Raw genomic sequence first — 13414 nt, forward strand, 5'->3', positions numbered from 1 at the left:
CAAAAGGAAAATGCAGGAGTCTTTTGGTTGTATTATGTTCAAATTTCAAGGTCCGTTGAACCTCTATTAAACAGGTAATCATGTCATCAACACTGATAGCTACCAGTAACGGTCCATTCCAGGCCCCAGACCGTAAGAGTCGACTTCTTTTTGTTGGGCTGGGAATGATCTGTCTTCAGAGTTGCAGGGACCACCTTTGCCCTCCACCATGAAGGTGCCCTTCTGTGACGCTTGGGTGGCTTGCTCATGGCCGTGGTTGGGTATTGTGGTTCAAGGCTTATATTAATCAAATAATCACTGTATCAGGTCCAGAGCAACAGAGGAGGAGAGAGGGGCTCTACTGATATCCAGCCTTTTTGGAAAGTTCACTGACATCTTCCAGGTATCAGGAGGGGAGAAGCTGAACACCTAGTACAACTGAATTTACAACTGTAGCCGCCATGGTTCATCTCAGTAGGCAGGAACTGCTGAGACTTCCCAGGGCAGCTGAGTCTGAAGGCAAAGATCTACACTCTGGGTAACCTGTAGAGCCCCTGTTCTGGTATATGTTTTTTTGATCCCAAGGACTGAATTTGTTCAGTCTCTCTCAGCTCCATTATCTTAGAGCTTACATGTATTCCAGGTTTTGTTTCTTCATTTAAGAGGATCTTGGGCACCAAGGAGCTTAGCCACAGGGGACTCTCTTTGCAGCTTGGAACTAACTTTGAGTTAGGACAGCCTAAAAGAGGGGTCTGGAGGCTTCCTCTGCTGCTTCTGGCTCTTGCATCACCGTTAATTATAGAGAGTGCTGTGATTCATGGATATCAGCAGTTTTTTAAAAATCTTTTTCCTGCCAGAAGACAGCATTTCTCTGGAGAAGCTCAGGACAAGCATGGCAGACATCAGTGAGTCAGAGAGCGGGTTTCACAACAAAAGTCCAACCACAGTGTTCCCACTGCTCAGGGCAAACCAGGGATTCAAAGATCGCAGCAGTGCAGCTCACAGGAAAGAACACGGACTTCCGAAAAGAGAATAGCCTGGGTTCGGATCCTATGTCTGTGGCCTTCTGTTTTGCTTTGCTTTTCTTTGTTTTGTTTTTCATCTATGAGAAGGCAATAGCCCCTCCCTGACACGAGCACAGGACAATTAAATGCACAACAAAATCTAGTGTGCCAAAAGTCTTATGAGAATTTTCTAGACCTCTTGCCCATGAACTCACCTGTTGGTTTCCTGTATCTCCCATTCTTTGCTTGTGGGTGTGCTCACAAGTCAGCCCTGCCACATGACAAAATGTCCTTTCCCCTGTACCTTGAACCACAATGATTGTTTGCAACAGCTGGGCTTCTTGCCAGCTTCACCACAAAGACCACATCTGTATGTCTTGAGTCTTTTGCAAAGCACCAGTTGACACTGTGTCTGAGAGCAGAGATGCTGATGCTTCACAGGCTGTCAGGAGGCAGCTGGGGGGTGGGGCGTGGTCAGTAGGTGATCCCTGTGGTCAGGACTAGAGGCTGGCGGCTGGATCTTTCGACACTATTCCTACTCTCCCGAGCTCTCTCACTTATGAATTTCTTTAGCATCAAGAGTACGTATCTTTGAACAGTGTCTTGTGTCATTGTGGTACTTTACCATATTCTGTTTCAATCTGTAGGCCAATCCTGTAAGGTAGACATGTCCCTATTTTATGGATGAAAACACCGAGTCTCAGTGACCACGCTTAGGTGAGGAATGACTTAGCAATTAATATCTATTTCTCACTAAAACATGCTTGGTGATGAAAGCCCATACTCGGCCCTGCTGTTTCCTCTCTCTCAGTCATATCTTCCCAACCATGATGTGAACTAAATGGGTGCTCTTTTTCCTCCCCTGAGTTACTCATGCCATGGATCCAAAGCCAGCTTTAATTCCATTGAAACCACCCAAAGAGTTTGCTGATGTCCAGGCTCTGTTGCAGAACTTCCAGCAGAAAGCCTGAACAGCTTCATTCTGAGTGGCTCCCAAATGATTCCTGCCATGGTGGGCTGTGGGCAGCAGATGTGTGACAAGGACCTAGAGAGCAGACTCAACAAGTATTTGCTGAGAGGGTCTCCAAGGTGACTGGTGACACTTGACAATCCTAACATGGCACCGAACCAGGCTGACCGTTGATAATGGCCATGGTGGTGTCCTGGGGGCTCTGTTTTGGTAATTTGTGGGGCCAAAGGTCAGGAGGATCATGCAGAAGGTACTGGAGGAACTATGTACACTAGCCCAGGAAATATGCTCCTTCCGGAACTTAGCTTTCAGTCCCTGTCACTCCATCCTATCTAGTCAACTGTCCTAACATATTCCACACACATCCCAAATCCACATGTCAGGTCTGTCACAGCAGCAGTCAGCTCCTTGGTACTCGCCTCTGCGTTAGTCACTTTTCTATTGCTCTGATGACACTATGACCAAGGCATCTTATTAAAAAGATGTTTAATTGGGCTCATGTTTTCAGAGGGTTAGAGTCCATGATGGCAGAGAAAAGGCATGGTGGCAGAGATAGCTAAAAGCTTACTGTAAGCAGAAGGCAAAGAAGGTATTAGGGATGGCACGTCCTTCAATGAGGCCACACCTCCTAATCCTAATTCCCAAACAGTTTGACCAATTGAGGACTAACTAACTATTCAAGAATGGGGGCCATTCTCATTCAAGTGTCCATAGCACCCTCACCAAACTCAGTCTTGTGCAACAGTGTGTTCTTGAGAGTGTATGCATGTACATACATGTGTAGAACCAGAGCTGTTTTAATTAGTTTTTTTTTTATTGCAATGAAATACCACAACCAAAAAGCAAGTTAGGAAGGAAAGGGTTTAATTGATTTACACTTCCATATTGCTGTTTATCATCGAAGGAAGTCTGCACAAGAACTCAAATAGGGCAGGAACCTGAAGGGGTGCTGCTTCCTGGCTTGCTTTGCAGGGCTTGCTCACCCTACTTTCATATAGAACCTAAGACCACCAACCCGAGATGGCACCACCCACAATGGGCTGGGCCCTTCCCCCATCAGTCACTAACTAAGAAATTACCTTTCAGATAACTCTAGCTTGTGCCAAATGGGCATAAGACTAGCCAGCACAAGGGCTTTTAAACAGGGAGTGGCTTTGCTCCTTTAGGAGCTTACTAGTCAGGCCTTGGGTAATCATGACAGAGATGGAGGACTTACACCAGAGATATAGCTAAACAGCCCATCATGCCTAGGGTACCTGTCCTTTCTGCCAAAGAGTTTGATAACTCCCTGAATGTCAGTGGTCCTAGGTTTGAGAGATCCTGGTATAGAAAAAGGGGATCACTTTTACCAGAAAGAATTATCACCAGCTAAGAGAGGAGAACGGGTGTTTTTGAATTGATATCTAAGTCCACCTTTCTGAATTAGCTACTCTTGAGGACACATTTTTCTTTGAAGTGTCTGAGCAGGCAGAATAGCTTGTGAGGAATCTGAGACAAATGCTAACAAACTACAGGAAAAAGAACTCTTGAATATGGTCTAAAGGCTCCTTGCTCTCCCCCCTGATGCCTTTCCTTCTAGTGATCAGTCATCAAGTGACTGGAAGGATAAGTATGTATTTGATAGAATCATGCAGAAGTTAATGGATAAAAACAAATCTAGGAGGAGCTGGCTCAGTCAGGAAAATGCTTGTTGCATTCACACGAGGATCTGAATTCGGATCTCCAGAGCCCACATAAAAAGCCAAGAGAGGCAGCCCACCTCTTAATTCTCAGTACTAGGGGCGGAGACTGGTGCATTTTTCAGAGCTCTCTGGCTAGTTAGGCGGCCAATTGATGAGCTCTGCATTCAATGAGAGACCATGTTTGAAAAAGTAAGGTGAAGAGTCTTGGAGACAGACACTCAACACTCAACACTCAGGGGTGTGCATGTGCAGACCCCTGGCCTGCACACACACACATCTATACTCACATGCATGGTGCAAACAACACAACAACACATATAACAAAAATAAGTTTTCATGATAATGGTCTCAAGCCTGGTGGAATGTCCGTGCCCATGCTGAGAAAGTAGCTGCTTCTGTGGAAGGTTCTGGGGCTTTCTGGCTTTCAGACCAAAATCCTGATTCTGTTAGTTCTTGGATTTCAATGAGAGTGAGACAGAAAACAAAGTGGGGTGGAGTCTCAGAAGGCTGGGGATCCCAGGAGAGCCCACAGGAGGCCTTACACAGCAGCTCTGGTGCTCAGATTCTCCACAGACTTCCCATAGGGCATGTTGTAGGGGCTAGAGAGTGGGAGACAATGATGCCCCTGAAGTTAGGGCTCTGCAAGGCAGGGCCCTAAGCACAGGCTGAAAACCAGGCCACCATCGGGAAGCCTTGAGCAGAGCTCATAGACAGCCATAAGCAGCGAGAGGCAGACCAGACCCCGAGGAAGTGTTGAAGAGACATTGAGTGATTTTCGTGGAGCAGGGGAGGGTTGAAGGGTGGCCCAGAGGGACAGGACTGAGATGAATGTCAGGGGGTGATGGTTGGAACATGAGGGTTTCCTCTCTTGCATCATCCCTGGAGCATTGGTGAAGCTGACAGTGGTGGAGAAGGATGGTCTGACAAGAGGGACTCCAAGGTCCACTGAGAGGACAGGCGGACTTCTGGGGAAAGATGGAGGGGTAGAAAGAGGAAGACACAACCAGGAAGAAATGAGACAGATGAGTAATGAAGTGTGGATGTCAGGGAGGTCTGACAAGGCCGACCTCTGGGTGAACCTAGGCCTGCTCTGCTGGCACCACCCCTGGGACTCGTATGCGGGGTGTTCAAGGGACACAAGGGGAGTGATTGTGCACATCCACTGTGCACATCAGCACGATTGCATGTGAATGCTCCTCCTATGAGTGATCTCCGTTTTGCAAATGAAGAACTGAGGCTTAAGAAGCACCTCATCCTCACCCAGGGTCATTCAGCTTGTGCAAATGGCACTATGGGGCATTAGCCTAAATGGCTCACGGCCGCTCTTAACTCTTACATTGCTCTGTATCTTCCTCCCCCTGATCTCAGGGTTTGCTGGACCCCCTACCATAACAGTAGGCCTATGCAGAGGATCGAACAGCTGCCCTGCTCACTCACTGTCTAGGACACTGGAGACAACAGAGACAACAGTCATGATTGGCAAGATGTTCCTTCTCTTATATTCAGATAAAGGGCCTGTTTGTTTAGTAGGCTCATTCAGTATTTTATATCACATACCAGAACTAAAGAGAGTATATTGTTAGCCAGGTACTGAGAAAAGATGAAAACTGAGAAGCACATTTGAAAAGTTCAGGGTCAACGATCACTTTTAGAGAATAGCATCTTGCTTTCCCAAAGAGCTCTACATTAGAAGGAGGTGCCCGGGAGGGAGCTGTTGGTTTCTAGTGATGATGGGCCTGGTAGTAGAATCATCTGGTAAAAGACCACGATAATGTTGTGACAAGAGAGATGACAACAAGCAGAAGAATCAGCATTTGCCTCCACCCCAGAAACAGCTGTGAGGAGCTGACCTCTTCTTGTGGACGCTCTTCTGATAAACGTGCCCTGAGTTCACTGGGTGGTGAGCAGGCTGTGGTGGTCTTACAGGAAAGGCCAGGGTTAGTCACTGACAAGCTGGCCCTGCCAAAAAGTCGTCTCTGCTTTTCTCCCTTGAACTGCGCTATCAGTATTTTCTAGTGACTGGGGTGACCTGGCGTTACTTGACTTTGCATGGGGGAATGGGAACAAGCATGTGTTTGCCCTGGGTAAGGCAGTGATGATAGATCAAAAGAAAAATATCTCACCCAGTCTAGCTAGTGAACCAATAAGTTTAAGTGGGTTAGAGGAACACAAATGAGGGGTTCTTTACAGAAGCCTTGGAACCTTGGACAACTAAAACCTGATACCCACCTTACATTGGTACCCACTGATACCCACCTCACGAAATGGTTAGCCACTCCTCTATCCTCAGGCAGAAGCCTCACATGCCTTATGAGCCACCTTGTCATCTTCCTCATGGGCCTTGTGAGCTGTCCCTCCTTCCACAGGGACTAGTGGGCTCTGCCTCATGAAGCTCTGGTGTGGTCACTCATATGCTCTGTTTCTAGGACAGCAACAGTTATACTATGCTCCCTGGGCAGAGTTCCACGGCACCCAGCCCCTTCCTCTGGTTCTTACATTCTTCTACCAACTTCTTTCAAGATGTTTCCCGAGGATTGGAGGGGTGCTAGGATATATGATTGATTATACTTATATTCTCATCATTTTGGTTATCAGATTGCTACTTTTGTACTTTGACTAGCTATGAGTCTAAAGAAACCACCACCCACTCCAAAAAGAAGCTTCCTTAACCAAGGCCAACATTACAACCTATAGGCATAAACACAAGTATCTCGAAGGCCATTTGAGAGGCATATTGTCTCTGATTAACAAAACAAAAGCAGTAGTTTCCATACCAGTGCCCATGATCTTCCCAACCACAAGGTTTTGTTTGTCTTACAACATTAAATGTGAGTTCCTTTCTGTGGCATGTGTCTTAAGTCCAATCGGGAAGCAACTGTATCCATAACGGTCATACCACTATTACCCCAGAGAACACATCTTGCTTGGTACTGTTGACATTATCAGGCTCTCTTTATAGATGAACAACCAAGGAAGCCGGATGCAGACTATATAAACGGTAGCCTTCATGCTAGTGGTCTTTATCATTCAATGACCACTCTTTAGTAGCCCAAAAGCCCCTTTGGCGGGAAGAAAGAATCCTATTTCTGATTTCTTTACGTACTCCACCCAGAGAATGTGGTGACTTCAGTAACAGAGATAACTAACAGATTCTTAAGCATTTAGTTCTGGCATTACAACCAGCTGCTGTAGCACTGGCTTTCAGGGGTTTTAGAGACATTCCTGGCCCACAATTCTAGGGAGGTAACTTACTCTTGATTTGGAGTTTTCATTCAGTAATCTTATGACTTCTGGGAGTATCTCTTTTCTTCTGTGCAAGCTATCTCTATTTAAACTCGTAAGCATTGTTGTAACATTTCAGGCATGGCTGTTGTAAGGTTTTTTTTTTTCCTCAATAACTTTGTTAGGTATCATAATAGGCCTCACCCAAGCGTAAAATCCCCAGAGATTTCACAATTGTGCCTGGCTGCACAATTCACTCTGCACACTGGCCCCTCTCTTCCCTTAGGTGTGTTCACACATTGTCTGCCTGTGTTTCTGCATCTATAGGACATGCAGAGGGGGTAGCATTATAGAATGAAACCTCTTGCAGGTAGGTAGGATCTCTGAAGGCATATATCAATTAATATGGGGGTTTCAGAAAGATACTTTTAAAAAACCTCTCAGAGGTTTTTTAAAAAGGAGGGGAGAGGGAGGGGGAGAGGGAGGGGGAAAGATTGTGGGGTGGGGGGTGACCAGGAGAGGGGAAGTGAGTGGGATGTAAAGTGAATAAGTAAAATAAAACTTAAATTTTAAAAAATGTTAACAAGGTCAATAGAATGAAAAGATCCCACCCCTTGTATCAATTATTTCCCTAAAGAGTAATGTCAGCTAGAGTGTGGGCTAGAAGGTCCTACCTCATTCACCGCTCTGTGATCCATAGTCACGGATCATGGACGTCCAACTTCCTCATCCTGGGATGATGCTTTGGGCCACCTTCTATCTCCCCACCCAATGGCTAGGCTGGGCTGGCTTGCATTGCTTTGCCCAGCTCAGGACTGGTGGGAGCGGGGCCCTGCTTTCTCCTGCACATGGTGCTTAGGTCAAGTTGAATCTCTGAATCTGACAGGCTCTCAAACTCCACTTGAGTCACTACCTCTCAATCAGGCACATCTGGCGGCTGAAAACGCCCTGGGCTGGGTGAACCATCTCTATACTCAGTCAATGCCTTTGTCTTAGGTAGGGCTTCCATCACTCTGAACAGACACCATGACCAAGGCAACACTTAAGTGGGGTAGGCTTACAGGTTCTGAGGGTTTATTATTACCATTATTACCATCATGGCAGGAAGCACGGCAGCATCCAGGAAGGCATGGTGCTGGAGGAGCTCAGAGTTCTGTGTCTTCATCCAAAGGAAGCCAGCCCACTCCAACAGTGACATTCTTCCTCCAACGAGGCCACGCCTCCTCCAACAAAGCCACACCTCTTAATAGTGCCATTCCCTGGGCCAAGCATATTCAAACCACTACAGCACTTCTTGCAGGACAAACCCAGTTCCCTTGCACTATCCTATCTCCGTCACCACTGATGCTTGTTGTCTCTGAAGCTCCCAGGGGCTGCCAGGACCCAGCACATACATGCACTAGAATCAAATATCCTGTACATTAGCATGGGATGAATAAATTGGTAGGGCTTCTGCATCCTGCACAGCCCTTGCTTTGCAGGCAACCATCGTTACCCAGTCAGGGAGAAAGTAGCTCAGGTGGCTTTCACTGAGGAGAGTGCCTCCGTCTGGAAAAGCAGGCACAGTGAGCATCACTGGCACCTCTTGCACACTGCTGGGGGTTTGCTGGTCAGCTTTTACTACCTTTCAGCATCTCCCGACCCGACTTTGACTTCTCGTCACTTGTTTTCCCTCAGAACTCTAGCTACACCCAACAGTGCCTTTTCATGGAGCAGACAGGTCCCCTTGTGTGACTTATGTCTTCTTGATTGCATTAGAGTTTTATAGACCTGATTGACATTGTGCCTTAAGTCATTCCAGAGCTTCTCCTGCTTCACAAAGATCATGACCCTCTGTGGAGTTTGACAAAGCCACCCAAGTCTTTCTCAGTTCCAAGGTCCCTGCTGAATTAACTTCCTTTTTAACTGTCTAGTGAGTAGTCCTACCCAGCCTACTGAACTGGGTATCAAACCCTGCCTCTTTCATGCCCAGTTCCCTCACTGTCTAAGCTCCCTTTTCTTATTGATTTGATAAAATAACCCACAAAAGCCACTTAAGAAAGGAAGGACTTCTGGGTTGCAGTTGGAAAGATTACAGGTCAGCAATGCCAGAAAGGCCTAGTGTTGGAGTTTGAGGTGTCTGGTTAAATGAAGCAAAGTGCCTCTCATTGTGTTTGACACAACAGGAAAAGTTAGGCATACATCAGCACTTTCTTATTACTCCAAATATCTGGGACATGAAGTATGGTGTTGTGTGGGAGCCCGTTGACCTTCCCTGGGCACCTTCTACTGTAGCTGGAAGGCAAAACAGGATCAAGGCACAATGGCCCTGGGAAGGACAAGTTCTTAGCCCTGGGAGGGGCTCACGTTCCTTTCCTGTTGTCTGCATTTCTTGCTGATCCTGTGCGGCAGAAGGCAGCCACCCATCCCACCCCGCATGCTCGGTACCGTGCCCCAAAGCCCCGAATGCACTCCCAGAAGCAGATACATGTTGGCTCCAAGCACTTGGAGGAATTCTTTAAGACATTATGTGATACGGCATTGAAACCAGAGGCTCGCTCTGTAGAGCCAAGGGTGGGCAAGTCTCATCCCCGCTGAACTTCTGCAGCTGATAAAGGCAGGGTCTGTTGGCAGAATTCATTTTTCACTGGGCCATCTGCATCCAGTCAAACATAACTTGTCTTTCTGAAAAAGCTACCCAGCAGCCTCGACCCGACACAACCTTCTCCTGATGCATTGGGCGCTGCTCCTGGTGCCGGGTCAGAGTGGCGCTGGATGGTGTCAGCCAACTGGGTCATCATAATATACATGGAAGCATTGAAGTGGCTGGGTGTTTATGTGGCTGATGCCCTGTTGCTTTTTTATCAGTTCGAGTTATTGCCAACGAAGCTCCACGTTAGCTCGCCTATAAATCTTCTGAGCAGTGTTTTTATTTTCTGAATGTTGCCATTGCTGTTATCAGCTTTTATCACCTGTTTATGTAGAGCCCATTACTACTCTTTCCAGCTGCCTTGTTCTACATCTTTCTCACCCACTGTTCTCTTTCCCCTTGTCTCCTACTGGGAGTGCATCCAGGGCTTTGAGGCTGGTCTCTCGTTACCTCAGCTCCACTACTACCCAGGAAAAGACCAGATTGGCAACGAAATGTCTTCTACCTTTTCAGAGACACCAGTTGTTTCTGTGAAACCAGACATAACCTTTGTCCTTAACACGAGTGAACCTGGGTCCCAGGTCTTGGAATCTGTGGCCACAAGCAATCAGTTGTGTCAGATGATATGATAGATATCATCCAATATGATAGAAGGAGTCAAAGATGTTTAATTCTGGCTCCACTAATGATCAGTGGTGGTCAGGGGACACATCTCTTAGCCATCCCCAGAAACTTTTTTTTTTTTAATCCTGTACCATGGGCCTAGCAAACCCACTGAGGTGAGAGCAGTTCCTGCCAGGATCTAAGGAGGACTTGTGCAAGGTGTGTGGTCTTTCCTGTCAAGCTCTCTTTCTCTTTCTGTCTCCTTTAACCACACCTGATCGCTTCTGCTTCCTCCCTCATTCTCACTGTGGGCTTGCAGAGATGAATGCTGACTTTAAGAAACATTCTCAGACCTCGTGTCTCCGTCCGTTCTCTATTGCTGTAGCTGAATGCCACAGACCGAGAAGTTTATAACAAATAAAGGTCTTCTGAAGGTTGCTCTGGGGAGATCAGGCTGGCTGGTGGGGACGAGACTGAATCCCCGTCCCGTGCAGGGCTTCACACTGCAGGACTGAGAGTCTCCCACAGAGTTCTCTCCTTGTCATAAAGCTGCTGTATCAGTCAGGGTTGTCTAGAATAATGAAAATGTACATGAAAGATTGATTAAATCAGTTTACACAACAAGGCTGGAATAGTCCAACGACAGCTGCCTTCCATCTGAACGGCAGAGAGCAAGGTAGTTATTTCCAGTCTAAGAGGCAGGGGAACCTCTGCAGTCCCAGTTTGGTGCTGAAGGCCTGGAAGGCTCTTAGAGGACCTTGGTCCTTAGCCCAGTTGGAAGCCCAGAAGAACAGCTTCTTCTGATACCAGCAAAACAATCATTGCCATCATCATCACCATCACCATCATCATCATCATCATCATCATCATCATCATCATCATCACCATCACCATCACCATCACTATCATCATCATCATCATCATCATCATCAGTAGCAGCAACAACAGCAACAGCAATAGATAAATTAATTCAGTGTGAGAAGAAAGCAACCAAGCAAAGGGCATATAATCTTCTTCTATTTCCTTTTAATCTGGGCTGCTACAAGAAAGTGGCATCCACATTTAAGGTGGGTCTTCCCAACAAAGGCAATCAAGACAATTTCTCATAGATGTGTTCACAGCTCAATCTGATGAACACAGTTTCTCAACTGATACTCTGTACTTACATGATTCCAGGTTGTGACAAGCTGTCGTTAGAAACTAACCATTACAGCCACAATTTCATTGACTAGGGCCCCATCCTTATGGCCACGTTTAACTCTCAAACCCGACACAAACATTGATTCAGAGTAATTTCTACCCTCCTAAATCTTTCTAGTGGGGCTTAAATGGTGTGGACCTTCAAACTCTACCATCTACCAACATGTGGAATCCCATGTGGAGCACATTTGTCAGGCGAAGGCATCAGCCAGTGACCCATGTCAGGGGAGGACTCACACGGTAGCTTGTACTGCCTTAATCTATAAGCTTGCTGCATTTTAAAACAGTGGACAGGAAGAGAGATGACATCATAGCTCTGTGGGGAGTGCCTTTAAGGCGTTGAACAATTTGCCTGACCCATTGGGAGCTCTTGGCAATGGAGAACCACTACTATTTTAAGTTGCTAGAACTAAACCGAACTGAAAAGATTCTGAGGGTTAAAGGATTGGGGAGTTAAAAGAAAAAAAACTGTAGCCCAGTCTCCTTGTACAGAGAGAGACTATCACTCTGTCATTAGCAGCAAAGCCAGGACTCAAGTCTAGCTTTCTGAGCTCAGCACAGAGATCAGGTTCTAATCCGCAGGAAGTGGGGACTCCTCATTTTGGACTCTTTTCCCATCCCAGCAAAGCTGGGGAGCCTCAGGAAAGGCCATTAAGATTGGGAGATTGTTTGGAGCTAAGGAGGGTTCACATGGCGGTGTTTTCCCAGGGAGTGGCTGCTAGAGGGAGCAGGGCTTGTCTCTGGGAACATGGAAGCTGTTGTCTTCATCATAGCCTCAAGGGCATCGGGGCCCCCAGAGCCAATGGGATATACATCCTGCAGAAAACTAGCTTTGCCATGAGCCAAGTACATAGACAAGACAAGACTCAGAGCTGGGATTTCGGGTCTCTCCAAAATGAAATGAAGCATTGTAGCAGATAAGACAAAGCCTGGGAAGTTGGCAAAAATCAAATAGCCTTAAAATGGATGTGTTTGGAGCACAGTGTTGACCATATGTAAAGTGTATAAAAACACCGGAAAAAATTTATGGGGTGATTTTTCTCCCTTTGTCTTTCCCCGTATGTTTATCTTGGCTATCACCTTAACGACTTTTGACATTCTTGACCATTGAAAAGTCTTGCTATAGGTACTGGATTCGTTTGTGTGTGTGTGCGCGCGCGCACGCGCGCGCGCGTGTGTGTGTGTGTGTGTGTGTGTGTTTGCCTTTATTTTAATCTAAAGCATGCAGCATATGCAGTTGTGGGGAGGGAAGTGCTAGGGGGACATCTTGCCCACCCCCTGTCTTCAGAGATATCTTTACACTCATTCCCAGTTAGTGTGTAACAGAAGAGTGAAAAAAATTACTCAGAGCCAAGCAGTCCTGGTTTGTGTCCAGCTCGGCCACAGCCATGTGATCCTCAGTAAGTCACTTAGCCTCTTGAATTCTCATCCAAAACGGAAATGATAGCAGTACCTGTCTGGACCCATCTGGATCCAATCAGGAGATGGAAGCCACACAGAGATGAAACAGAGATGGTTTGATCCTAAGCTATATTAAAATATTACCAGTGATTAACCATAAGATGTGAGGATAACTCGTCCCAAGAAGGACAACTTGGAATGTGGAGGCCTCCCTTTATGCTAGAGTTCAGAATGGGCTGGAAAAGGCATGATTACAGCTCACTTGGTGGAGAGGTTTCCTGGGTTGTTTGGGCCAGAGCCAGCTCACAGTTCCTGGGCACAGGAAGCAGTCCTGCCAGCCAGAAGTGATGTGGTTCAAGAAGTTGGGATGCTAAGAATCTGCTTCCTGGCAGGGAGACATCTGGTCCAGAAACACAGTGCTGGTGTAAAGGGGCATTGTGGGGAGACAGTTTAGTCGATAAAGTAGTTGGCTCAAAAGCATAAAGGCCACTTGAGTTTGCTCTTCAAAATCCATGTTCAGAAGAAGCCAGGCAAAATGGTCCACACTTGTGATCCCAGCGCTGAGGAGACAGGAAAAAGGCCTAGGCCTCAGTGGTCAGCTGGTCTGGTGTAATTAACAAGATTCAAGCCAATGAAAGAGGGAGAGAGAGAGAGACAGAGAGAGAGAGAGAGAGAGAGAGACAGAGAGAGACAGAGAGAGAGAGACAGAGAGAGAGAGAGAGAG

This window comes from Mastomys coucha, unplaced genomic scaffold (genome assembly GCF_008632895.1).
Source record: "Mastomys coucha isolate ucsf_1 unplaced genomic scaffold, UCSF_Mcou_1 pScaffold15, whole genome shotgun sequence".
NCBI lineage: Eukaryota > Metazoa > Chordata > Mammalia > Rodentia > Muridae > Mastomys > Mastomys coucha.